At 29.5% G+C, this 13,911-nt stretch overlaps 1 pseudogene; it reads left to right on the top strand.

The window, feature by feature from the left end:
- Positions 1-10,987: 10,987 nt before the first annotated feature.
- LOC145611009 (transcription factor MYB53 pseudogene) lies at positions 10,988-12,510 on the top strand (annotated as a pseudogene).
- Positions 12,511-13,911: the final 1,401 nt, after the last annotated feature.

Raw genomic sequence — 13,911 nt, 5'->3', positions numbered from 1 at the left:
GTAATGTAGAGAAGTTGTTTGAAACTCCGGTCCTTTAATTAATGTTATATTGTACAAGTAGTAACTTTTTTTTACTGCTTGGCCGCGGTCAGTGGAAAAAAAAAAAAAAAAAAAAAACCGAATATCAGACCGGGTCATATTTCGGGCCGAAAAAATCTGCCTAATCTTGTCAAACCGGGTGAGGTCAAGAGCCTGATCAAACTAGACAGCTATAGGTTTCTTAAGTCTTTTTTTTTATTTTTTATTTTTTATTTACAACTATGTATAGCAGAAAAGTTCTATTACAATTTACAAACGTTACATTTGCATATGAAATTATATAAGTATAATTCATGCGTTGTTAATGTGAGTTTAATTGATTTGAAGTTGGCATACTGTAGTGGATCAACTGTTCAACGAGTAACAAACCAGTTAAAACAAAAACATAGTTTCACTCAATGTCTCAATTACCTCCCAAGAGGAAGGTTGACTTTTATTTTTTTTATTTAAATGTCGGTTCTTAATGCTTCAGAATTTACTTGTAGATAAGTTCTATCAAATGAGTAATGGTGAAGTGAACAAGGCTTACCCGTAGTATAATACAATGATTTTATATTATATTTTAAAACTTTAATCTACTCATTTAAGTACTGTAAAAACTTGTTAGATTAGTTTCAATGTTTATTTTTTATATAAATTATTGTACGATTTATAGTCATACATAATTGATGATGTATGCAAATAAAGATGTGACTTAAAGACCGCGAAAAGTCAAATGGTGTAATCTTTAAGCCACAGATCGAGGGAGTGCCATATATTGATATATATATAGATCACATAATGAAATTAAAATATTAATTGTGTTTTAAATATTTACGCAAATAATGGTTTCAATAAAAAAATTTATATACGAGCCTTTTTATTTCGATATCGGGTATTTTGGCAGTTTGTAATTCATAAAAATAAACATGATTACGAGTCTATTCACATATACTGAACTGAACTGATTGGAGTTGAACTTAATTGATGGGAGCTGAACTGAACTAACTGAATTAGTTGGAGCTGAACTGAACTGAATTGAGCTGAACTGAATATATTATGAGAGAAGGAAATTAGGAGCTGAACTGAATTGATTGGAGTTGAACTCAACTGAAGTGAAATTAAGTAAATGTGAACAGGCCTACAACCCCTAATTTTCACTTATTGAACTTGATATCATATACTCCCTCCGTCCCTAAATTACATTCCTCTTTCTCTTTATTATGTGAGGAATAAATGCTAGAAAGAGGAATGTAATTTAGGGACGGAGGGAGTAATTAATAACTAGGGAGATAGTCAAATTAGCTTAGCCGGAAACCCATTACAACGATAATCACATTAATTAATAATCTCTAACATATACTACGTATATGTTTATAAGAATGTCTTAGACATCAGTCTATACTTATAACCTAATAATCAAATTAAACATGCAATGTGTTATTATGAATCCAATTTTTAGAGATGAGATCATAAAAGGTTCAGATTTACGCAACCTTATCCTTATATATTGTCGAAGTAAATTACATAGTACCTAAAAAATTGTACGTACTTTGTAGTAGTCGTGCAAATTAAATATGCCATGAAACCATGATCTACAGTTCTACACATTGCCCCTTTCAATAAAGCACTGCACAACTACTACTCTTATACTTGTACAAGTATATATTACCAATTACCACACAATATACTTTTATAAATGTATAAAGGAAAAATAAGAAAATGCATCGGAATTGAAATTAACCCAGGCCAGTTCATATTAAGATTGTTACATCACTATTAATATTATTGTATACAGTACTATAGATTCAATAATAACAACTACGAAGTATAATAAGTATATTATATTAAGTTTAGGCGTTTAGCTGAGCCTGTTGTATCTACTTGTTGCTTGAAAATTGCACGATGTTTAGTTACAAGTCAATATGGTTGTGTACTTCTGACTTCTCATGAAAGTGGACTGTAACCTAAGCCTCACATTAACATGCAAAAGTTTCAACAGTTTGATTTTGCTGTGTTACTAATTGATTAATAGTGAAATTCATTAGCAACCAACCATTGAATCGCGTCAAAATAAAGCCCAAAGGCTATAGGTATTATTGTATATTTGTATACATGTTTGAGACAAGTTTAAAAAGTAGTCCTATATTAATATTACTCTCTTATTAAGTACTGTAGTTAAGAAGCTATTAGAGTTGCAGATTAACCTAAATGGATCACAAGACAGATAGCCATCAACAAATAGATCCTTCTTAGGGCCTGTTCTCATTAACTGAACTCAGCTGAACTGAATTAAACTGAATATTTTATAAGAGAAGGAAATTAGGAGCTGAGCTGAACTGAACTGAATTTCAATGTATGGGAATAGGTCCTTAGACAGTAAATTCTCTTATTACTACCTTAACTATGATATATTAGATTTGAGTTTAGAGAAAAGATAGAACTAATCATATTTGTGAAAGTTCTTAATATCTTACATTTTGGTATACACTTTTTCCTACAGATCCATTTTCTCTTACCACCACGATATTTAAGCTTTTCAGCTCACTCATCTTATTCACTCTTTTTTCTTATACTCACCCACTTTTTAATATCCGACCCTTCTCTTATTTTATTTTTTTGGGTATGTCCGGCCTTGCTAGTCTAACACTTTGTTTGTTATAACCGTTCTCTTAATACACATTTTCTTACATTAATTCATCGTTTTAACAATTTTCTCTCTAATTATCTAAATTTGTTCGCACACTGTATATGCTAAACAAAGGATTGGAAGCTTGTTAATGTACATTCTCATCTGAAAAGTACTTCATGTATTGAATAATAGTAATTGACTAATGGTATTCTTTGTACAGTTCCTTCATTCTATTTCTAAAATAATCTTCCTAATTATTGACCAAAATCTCGTAAATGGGAGAGTTAGTAATAATAGTGGTCCTCCTTTTTAAAGTTTGGATGGTAAAGAAAAATTGTTAGAGATATGATAACAAAAAAAAAATGCAGCTAAAGTATGTACTCCGTATATTTGTGAGGAAGTCACATTTCTTTATAAATTTATAATGTCGTTGTCCACTCAAAACATATGTTTTTTGTTATTAGTATCAATTAGTCCTTTAGAGACTTAGAGTTAGTTAGATTGTGTGAAAATGGATTGTCTCTTGGATAAAATACATGTTTAGGAGGAAGTTAATATTTTCATGACACGCACACATATATATATATGAAATATAACAATGCCACTAATTAACCGTACCCGTGCATTATAATTTTTTACTTATCCCCTATGAAATACGAAGTAGGTTAATAACCAAAGGTGTTTTTAAATAGTGCAAAGTCAAAATGAAGCACTAAAATCAATAGAGAGAGTATAAGTAGAGATTATGGTTGAGATGATTAAAGTAGAAGTACTAAACACGGAGTATGTGACATTTGATTTTGTCATTGATTTTCAATTCCAGTTTGTAAGTATAACTATAATTAGCAAAACCCTTTGTGTTTTAGCACTAATTAAATTTTGATTAACTTCTACTCTTCTAGCCTTCTACTTGACTTACTATATACAGTATAAAATAACATTACTTAGTGCCTGGATTAAGTTTAATTTGTTGCTTGAAATTTAATATTATAGATAATTATAAATTATAAAATAGAAGAACCTTTTGGAAACTACGTTGGTTGACAATTGGCAAAATAATTGTACTACATGAGTCAACTGCTTACATATGTACTTCATTTTCTATTTTCTAACATGCGCATTAAAATCTAAGCCACAAATCACAGACAATATATTTCAACACTTTGATTATTTTTCTGTGTTGTTTGATAAACAGTTCACTATACATTGAATTAAACCTTTTTAAAATAAATTTTTTGACATCTTGACTAAATATGGACCGTCCGATTATCTCTCAAAAATAATTATCACCTTCAATTAATGCAACAAGTGTCCATATATGCTTACGTACATAATAGTCATGCAAATGCTAATTTGTATGGTCCAACTTTAATGAAATATTTGGTAGGTTTAAACTTGTTTTATTTCCTTCACTATCTTATATTCTTATATTATAAAGTTTTAATGATTTAACAATTATGTGAATGCTTGTTATAATTCGTTGATGATGACAGTTTTTTCTATCATATCACTGGAGTAGATAACTGACTACGTAGGAATTAATAATGTGCATGGATCATGGGTTTTAATTAATTAGAACAGCTGCCCTAATATCCACACACATACATGCATGAATGTTTACTATGTTTCTGATTTCGTATCTTAGATATATTCTTCAACTTCAGACATCGTTCAAGGGAACAACATATATATTAAATTTATTCCTCAAATTTGTGTTTGAAAAAGGTACGAGTAAGGAAATTATGAACCAAATATATACAAGTATAGTTTTGAATGTACCACGGATGTGCTATCTTCACCTGATTTACACTTATAAAATATTATATAATATAAATTTATGTTGTGTTCTATTCATCACTTTACTTAATTTAACTTGAAATTTTTTTGCTGATTGATATCAATCTTAACTTATCTAATTACTTAATTCAACGCAAGCCTTTGACCATTGTTATTTTAATTAAATTATCAATAAGTATTATTTTGGCCTTCAATCCTCGCTAGACGAACAACAAAGAAACTAAACACAATAGTAAAAAAATAATAAAATAAAAAAAAAAAAAAAAAAGCTCAAGGATGGGATCTAATTTTTAAAAGCAGCTAAAATTTTTTTAATTTAGGGCTTAACACTAGTAAGAACACCACGGGAAAGCCACCTCAAAGAAAAGAGATGAAAGAGAAGAAGAGAAAGGGAGAAGAATGAAGGAAACCTTCACAAAACAGAAAAAACATATATAGCGACAAAGGCTTGAAAAACCTCCCAAAAGACAAACCCTAGATGGAAATGAAAAGACAAACCTTAGAGGGAAATGAAAATTTCTACTATAGGAGAAACCTTAGAAAAAACTAATAATTGGTAGACTTAGGAATAATATATTAAAGTAATTCTTAACCATATTTACCGTTTACAGCTTTTGTTAGCTTTACTTAATTACTTGTAGACGTAGTAGTAGAAACACTGTTACAAAGGTTCTCACATTCAGAGTTTGTTGTAGCCACTAAACAGCTTATAACAAGAACTAACAACAATTTCGTCTTGGCTCATACCTAATTTTTACACATACGCAGGCCATGATGCCATAATAACTTATTTGGGATACCACACGCAAGTAAGCCTTAGATTTTGGACAGGTTAAGTACCAAATCAAGCATAAAATCATAACATGTATAGTAGAACTAATTATTTAATTAATTAAACAAGTGAATTAGTTATCTTATTAGTAACTAACTATATGAAATCATGAACACTTTTTCTTACTTTATATTATTTATCTCAAGAATCCCCTGGATTTTAGCATAGATGTTTGTTTAAAAATCATATGGATCATTTTCTAATTAAGTTGTTTTGTACACAATACATGTTTAATTGTGATTAGGAACACATATTTTTTTTGGTGAATTTTTAATTAAGAGATACATACCCAAGATAGATCGTGATGACATGCATTATTTTGGATTACTTCTTAATTAAGTATGATTATCGACTTGAAAAGCAAATTCTGTGGTAATTATTGTAGACAATTCTAAAATCAAGCTTGTAACTAAATTATAGTAGCTTAATAAACACATTTCTTTTATAATTGGATTCAAACCTTATTTTTTAACTAGATGGTGGCTGAAATTGTACCACCTGGCTATCCCCTTGTGAAAATATTGTAAAATAGGAGAGATAATGGACAAATAATTAAACTGATAATGGACAAATAATTAAACTTGATTAGTAATCAAGTACTTTAATTTAATTTGTATTATGTTATATGGGATAAATATCATATGATCATGGTTATTGTCTCTTATTGGCCGACTTCCAGCACTACTTTTGTCCCCAAAAAACTATATACGTACTGTACATACTCCAATATAATTCCACATATATATATTCCCTCTATATTTTTTCCTACCCACATATGAATCAAATGGTCAAATTTACAAAAAATTACCATATTTTGTGATTTAAATAATAGAAAAGGGAAAATTTGTGTGCAATATATATTGATGTTTTTTATTTTTACTATCAAAATCATGTCTATATATATAGGAGTTGCTAATGAAAAAAAAAAAAAACAAATAGATATAAACTATTTGAGTAAAGGAAAGAATATGTGTTTGTGGCACTAGATAGGTATTGTCAAATGGTAACACATATTTAATGGATTCTGTACTTTTCACTCAAATTTAGTCGGCAGATGGTTGAAGTTCAGGATCGATTTATAAACTTTATCACATGCCCTCTCACATGAGAGCCCTTAGGGTTTGAAATGGCCTCCTTAATACTCAGTGTAAAATATTTCACTTGAAAGTACGGGATGTATGAGATTTGAACTCGTGACCTTTGTGTTACACCGGCTCTTTATATTTTGCTAAAGGATTGATTTATATACTCTATCAGATACAACTATCAACATATATGTGAGATAGAGCTTTTGTTTGTCAATGTCAAAATAGTTTCAATAAGATATTCTTCGGCCAAGTTCAAGTCGATCAAGTATAAATTGAATAAATTTTTACCAGTAGGTTTGACCATCGATTTTTTAAAAAATAACTACCCCTAGAAAATTTGAATTTATGGAACACTAGCAACTTGTAAATGTTGTACCAGTAATAACTAAGTAATAACAAAGCAAAGTCAAACATAGGAAATCCAAGAACAGTAAAAAAAAAAAGGAATATTGACTTTAAGGATAGAAATATATGATGTGGTACTAAAATCGAGGGATTAACTTGAGTTTAAAAGCAAATAGTGGCTGGAGAAGATCAACAAGGACAAGCTAACGTATAGGGGGAAGGTTGAGGTTGTTACAAAAGTAGAAAAACCAAACACAAATTAATTTCACTAATACTATATAATATACAATCATACCTTATATTATATCATTTGACCAAAGAATTTATTCTTCTTAAGAAGATCGTGAAAAGATTTAGGAGAGACATCCACTTCTACTTCACTATCTAAACTTGCCACTTGGATTCACTTTTCTATCTTATTAAGGTTAATTAGTTTTGGCCTAATTAATTAATATTTTTATGTGTAAGAAAACTACTATTTAATGGCTGCTAATTGGCAACTTTCTTTGCTTTTTTTCTTCACACCTGTCTTATAATGATGTAATCATGTTTTTATTGGATTGACAAATCATCACTATTTCAAGATAAGTAATGTTTATATATGAGTCAAAAGCTTTTGTTAGATCACCAAATAGGTTTCCAGAAAAACGTGTGTCAATTTTAACAAGGTGTAGAATAGTAGAAGAGTTATTCACAGCCATGATATGTTTTTTTCTTACATCGAGAGTACCTGCGAGTTTCTATTATCGATGCATGTTTAGGGATTACAATATTAATTCGGAAAATATATATATTTGGTCGACTATAGGATTATGTAGGGTGTAAAATATTAATTCGGAATAATGTTTGGTCGACTCATTGGATTATATTATGGATGACCTTATAACTTATGCTTGAGGAAGAGATTTGTACAAAATTTAAATGTAATACTTTTTCATGAAGTATATATGTTTGTAATTAAGGAATTTGTTCATAATTATATAGCTAACAAAGTTAAAATAGTTTCAGTTAACTTAGGGCATGTTCACATTTACTTAATTTCAGTTCGGTTCAGTTCAGTTCAGCTCTTAATTTCCCTCTCACATAAAATATTCATTTCAGCTCAATTCAGTTCAGTTCAGTTCAGTTCAGCTCCAATCAGTTCAGTTCAGCTCAGTTCAGTAAATGTGAACAGGCCCTTAAAATTCGAAACCAATGCAAATTCAATAAATAAAATTAAAAACTTATTGTAAATTACACTCCCTCCGTCACTTTTTAATTTTACACTTGCATGATCATGATTAGATTATTTTTCTTTCACAAAAAGATTTCAAATGTAAACATTAAATGGTAATGGAAGGAGTAATCAGTAAAGATTAATTGTTAATTACATGCGTGGAAATAATAATTACTTTGTATTTTTACGTAAAAACTTAGTTCTACTAAATATAAATTATAAAAAAAAAAAACAAATTTTGCTAATAAATGCTACATATCCTTGTCATTTTGAAGTATAAAATTATTGTACCAATAAAATTGATTCAATTCATGCATGTTAAATAAAAAAGTTGCTATCTTTTCTTTCAAAAAATTTAAGAACTCTGATCCTATCTCAACCCTTATGAATTCTTTTAGTCTAATAATTGTATGCTAAACATTTGAAAGTAGTATATAGGATATAAAAATCCTTACCAAGTATTTTTTATTTATTATTTTTATTTTTTTTAAGGAATTGTTCGTCACAGGGGTGTGTATAATTTACAAGGAGTGAGGAGAATGCGAAAATAATTAATTAGATGAAAACACTGACCAACTAGAATAATGTTGCAGTTATTTTACAATATCCTAAGAAGGAATATATTGTGAATAAATTAAAATAGAATGGACAAAATGTATTTTTGTTTGAGGTTCATAATAATAAGAATATATACATGTATAATTTGAACTATACTAATATAATAATACAAATTATACTAGTAATATTTGAAGTGAAAATAATTGTATGCTCAATTGCTCATGCCTTGCTGTGTGAGCTGACATGTGTGTGTAAACATGAGCTTTTTAGACTTTGGAGCTTTTTGGTACACTTTGAATTTTGTGGGGATGAAAATAAGAGAAAAGGTGTTACTTTCAGGATTAACAAAAGAAAAAAGTCAAAACTTTTTTGTCTGCTTTGAGAATTACTTGAAAAGTCAAAATCCAATGAGGCGCCTTTTGATTTTTGGTACTGTTTTAAGCAATTTTTATGCCAAATTATTGATAAAAGTCGGTTGAGATGGTATTTTTTCTTGCTTAATCCTTTCCTCATTCTTTTGATTTTGTATAGTTGTTCGCATTAAGACTTTTTAGCCTTTCAATTGGCTGTTCTATATGACTTGGACAAAAAACTACTTTTATGATCATAATTGGTTTATATTGATAAGATAATTGAGAATTTGCCTTTTTTGTTTACTAATAATGGCATTTCTCTTGGGTGTATATATGTCAATTTACATAATTTATAGCTCCCTTCTACAAAAAAAATTTATTTTTTAATTATTTTTTTTTTTTTAGGAAACTATATAAAGTAATTGAGTAATTGAGTATATTGCACCTTAATACAGAGTATTTTTCATTATACTTATCTTATTTTACCAATATTACAATATCACTAAAAACTATGTCGTCATAAAAAAGTGACACATGATCATGTGACGGAATGATTACGTAATTTAATTTGTACTTACGATATTTTGGTACAATATTTACATTAGAAATTTACGGCTCTGTAGAACCTAAATAAATTAGCATTTATTACAAGCTAGCGTAGGGAAATCTTAATTATTAGTTGGATAATGGGTTAGACCATGGACTTTAATGGGTAAAACCGTGTCATAATTAAATAAGCGACATACAATTAATTATGTGACAAAGTGAATACGTAATTCATTTTGTACGACTTAAAATGTTTTGGTACAAATATATTAGAATCATTACTACATACGCTGTAGTTACTAATTGAATTAGCATTAATTACAAGCTAACGTAGAGTTATCATATAGTAGGATAATGGGTTAGATGTGGACTTTAACGTGTCTTTAATTTTGTACAAAAATTTCTATATACTACAATATGATTAGGTAAATTTACCATTAAGCATTTGAAACTAAGATGTACAATGTAAATGTGTTGACGAGGAAGTTAATTTAAAGTTGTCTAACGTCCCACCATGATTCCATCCCAATTGCTTATGTTCGTATTGAGAGTAAAATAAAATCATGTATTATCTCTTTTCATTTGAAATATGGTGATATTTATCTATTTACTTTGTATTTCACTTATTGTGATCTAAATTTTTATGATTAGCTAATTAATACAACTTTTTATCGGTTTTTTAATAAGAAAAAAAAAACATATAATCATTGCATGTGAGATCTTGTAATATTAATCTCGAAAATTTGTCCATTAACCCACAATTTTGGAATTGATTTATTGCGCTCGTTCAATTTTTTTATCACTCTTTTTTATGAAGAACTTATACGAAACTATATTCAAACTAGATTTATTTAACCAAAAAAAAAATGTGTTTTTTTTATGCAAAATAATGAACAAATAAGGGTTTCGCATCTTGATCAATATTTAATAAACATTCATTCCCACCCTATAAGAAATTTTAACTTTCTTCATATTTTGAACTAGGTATGTATTAGTGAGGAAGACTAATTACTTCATATACATATTTTCCATAGTCAACTTTGACCTTATTATTAGAAAGCTGCATATAGTAGATATATACTCGTTTTCAGTATAATGCTACACTTTGAACTTAACAAAAACCGTATAATTTCATAGATTTAGGTACATCATGGGGTTACGTGGCCCCCAAATAATTATAGGACAAAAAGAATTATAAAAAAGTTAAATATATGATGTACGTAAATACTCATTTTGGAAACTATGTGACATCATAATATAAAATTAAAATAATATTTTTGCTATGAAAAAATAATTATAAGGCCCCAATTTCCCCAAATAGATGGGACACGTCGCTTGTATATTATGACTAACCAAGGACGGCAACAAATCTTGTTGACTTTTTTTTATTTTAAGCATTCTCACCACTAATTTTACACGTATATATATACCACCTTATGCATGTATAACCTGCAGTCATAACTTTAAGCTTTAAGATAAATATTCAAAAGACAAGAACTAAACAATATTATTACACTTGAGAAAATTGAAATTATTATCTAGGGTTTATCTGTTTTTACAGGAGTACGTAAGTAGTAAGAAGGCGGTCGAAAATCGAAAGATATGGGAAGAGCACCGTGTTGTGATAGAGATGGACTTAAGAAAGGTCCATGGTTGCCTGAAGAAGATCAAAAGCTTATTGATTATATTCAGAAGAATGGTCCGGGGAATTGGAGAATCCTTCCTAAGAAAGCTGGTATGTTTCGTGTTCATTGTATCCTATTTTACATTTTAATGGTGAAAATGTATGATTTTGCCATTGTTTCAATATTTGATACGTGTTCATTTTTATGTCGAGTTTTTTCTAAGAAACATTAGAATTTAAAAAAATGGACATTTGTGGAATAGGTGAACATAGTAGTTATTGTTTGAATAATGAATTGAGTTTTTTTTAATAATTCGAATTTTCTTTGTAATACAGGTCTTGAGAGATGTGGAAAGAGTTGTCGACTTCGATGGACCAACTACCTTCGACCAGATATCAAGAGAGGAAGATTTTCATTTGAAGAAGAGGAAGCCATTATTCAGCTCCACAGTGTATTAGGCAACAAGTAAGTTTTTTAAAGTGAGGTGTTGTTTTTTAAGAACATCCAAGAAACAAATAGACAGATTTTAAACGTGGTATTATTGTTTCTTACTTTGTCTCTCTCTATTTGTATAGGTGGTCAGCAATTGCCGCTAAATTGCCAGGAAGGACAGATAATGAGATAAAGAATTATTGGAACACCCACATCAGGAAGAGGATGCTTAGGATGGGCATTGATCCCGTGACCCACACACGTCGGTTAGACTACTTAGACCTTCCTGCCCTCTTTGGCAACCACCCCTCTATCCTTCACAACTCCTCTGATCAACTTAACTTGTTGAAACTACTTGGTTTGCAAAGCCTCGTCAACCCGAACAATCTATTGAGCCTTGCTTCTCTTCTCTCAAACAACCAAAACCAACCACAAAACATAAACCAAAACATTCTCCTTCAAAATCTTCAACCACATCAATTTTCCAACCCTTCTGATCAAATATTACCCCCAAACCAATTCATAAACAACACTGCCCCAATTCAAAACACTATACCATCAAACACTACAGTTTTCGACGAAACCAACCCAATGAAGACAAACTTAAACAATCATCATCATCAGCAGCAGCAGCAGCAATATCAACCAAATTATTCGAACTCGAATGAGCAGCTCTATGCAGCCGCAGCACAAACTAGTCCTCTGGTAAATAATCAGTGGCAACAAAACAGTAATTCTGCAGGCTTCAGTTCAGAAGCTGCAGTAAATATTCAAGACAGTGGTAATTATCAAGCATTAATGGACTCATTACTAGAAACCTTGGGCTTAAACTCGGGTAATAATAATAACATGAGCAACAATGACGAGGGTTTGAAGATGCCTTCGTTGTTATCTACGCCTAGCTCGAGCCAGCAGACAACACCGCCTTTGAGTACTTCTAACTCGGCGTATCAGCCCAACAGCAGCAGTACTACTACTACTAGCAGTGAAGATGAGATTGATAGTTATTGTGAGAATTTGATGAATTTTGATGTTTCTTTTGATATCTTTGATAATAATGTTTTATAATAATAATAATGTTTTGTGTTTGTAGTAGCTAGTTTAGGAGATCATGTCAGTTTTGCTTCATGTTATTTGTTTGTTTTTACGGTACATTTTGTAAACAGATATATTTTCTTCATTGTTTCATTGAATGATGAGTTTTAGATTTTAGTTAGTTGGTGTTGAGAATATTTATATTTCTAGCTTTTCCTTATATTTTAAAAATAAAACAAAAGAAAAAGAAAAAAGAAAAAAAAACCAAAACAAATTAATTCATATACTCGCAAAGAGATAGATGGGTCATGTATGTATGTTTTTAACATGCTTGTAATGTAGTGCATGTTATTAATTATATCACCTTCACATAAAAGAATCTATCCATCGATTTATATTTCTTTTATCCATTAGTTTTACATTATATACAAGTTTATTAAAAGAAATTTGATGATTTGTAATTAGAACTTAAAAGAACGTACACAAGAAATATGGAGTAATATATAGTTTTTAATTTTTATATTAAAGTTATTTTTTTACCCTTTTATTTATTTGATTTGAGGACATATTGGATGATATGAGGAGGCATTTTACGACGAGCACTTTTGGAATGTCAAATATTGATATTTTCTATCCATTTGATTTCACCCTCCTCGATCACTTCCATTTCAAACTTAGAGACTGAAATTCCACAAATTACATGTGAAATTCAAATACCAACTATAGATATAATATAAAGTCTCTTGTACTCTAGTTATTATTTAACTCATGATGATAATTAGTTATAGATATCATTAAGGTCTTTTTGTATTAGGTGTTACTAGCTACCACAATCAAAAGAACTTTCAAATTAATTAAACTGAAAATACAACAAATGGAGAATATCTTAATAAACTTAAAGAAAACATACGTGCAACCAAAACAATATAACACATATAGTCATATAGTATGAGTTATTCAGTTATTGGGGAAAAAATTGTACTCGTACTTACTTAATTTTACATAATTTAAGATTTACTGCATTCATCACAATTGTATAATTAACCCCCCCCCCCCCCTGTTGAGAAATGTATTAAACCCCTTATATATTCATCACAATTGTGTTTAAGTTTATGAGCCTAGGTTGCACCATCAGCATAGAGAGATTTCACTTTCACAAGTCTATATACGTTCTATCCTAAAATCATATTATGACAGTAAAAAGGAGTAGCCCCGGCCCTTAGTATAATTTTGAAAAGTATTGCAATAATTTTGGAATAAATTAAGTATATTCAGTACTTTTAATTATAAAGAAAAAAAAGAACATGCTATGTTGGATAGTATGTGAAAATAAAATACATATAGCAATATTGTATTTGTATATCTATATATGTACGTATAATGAGCATCATACAAGCATGTACGTAAACAAAAAGTGGGCTAACTACTACGGAG

This window comes from Chenopodium album, chromosome 24 (assembly GCF_948465745.1).
Source record: "Chenopodium album chromosome 24, dcCheAlbu1.1, whole genome shotgun sequence".
Taxonomy (NCBI): domain Eukaryota; kingdom Viridiplantae; phylum Streptophyta; class Magnoliopsida; order Caryophyllales; family Amaranthaceae; genus Chenopodium; species Chenopodium album.
Note: the sequence above shows the minus strand (reverse complement) of the source record. Positions and strands in the feature narration are given on the sequence as shown.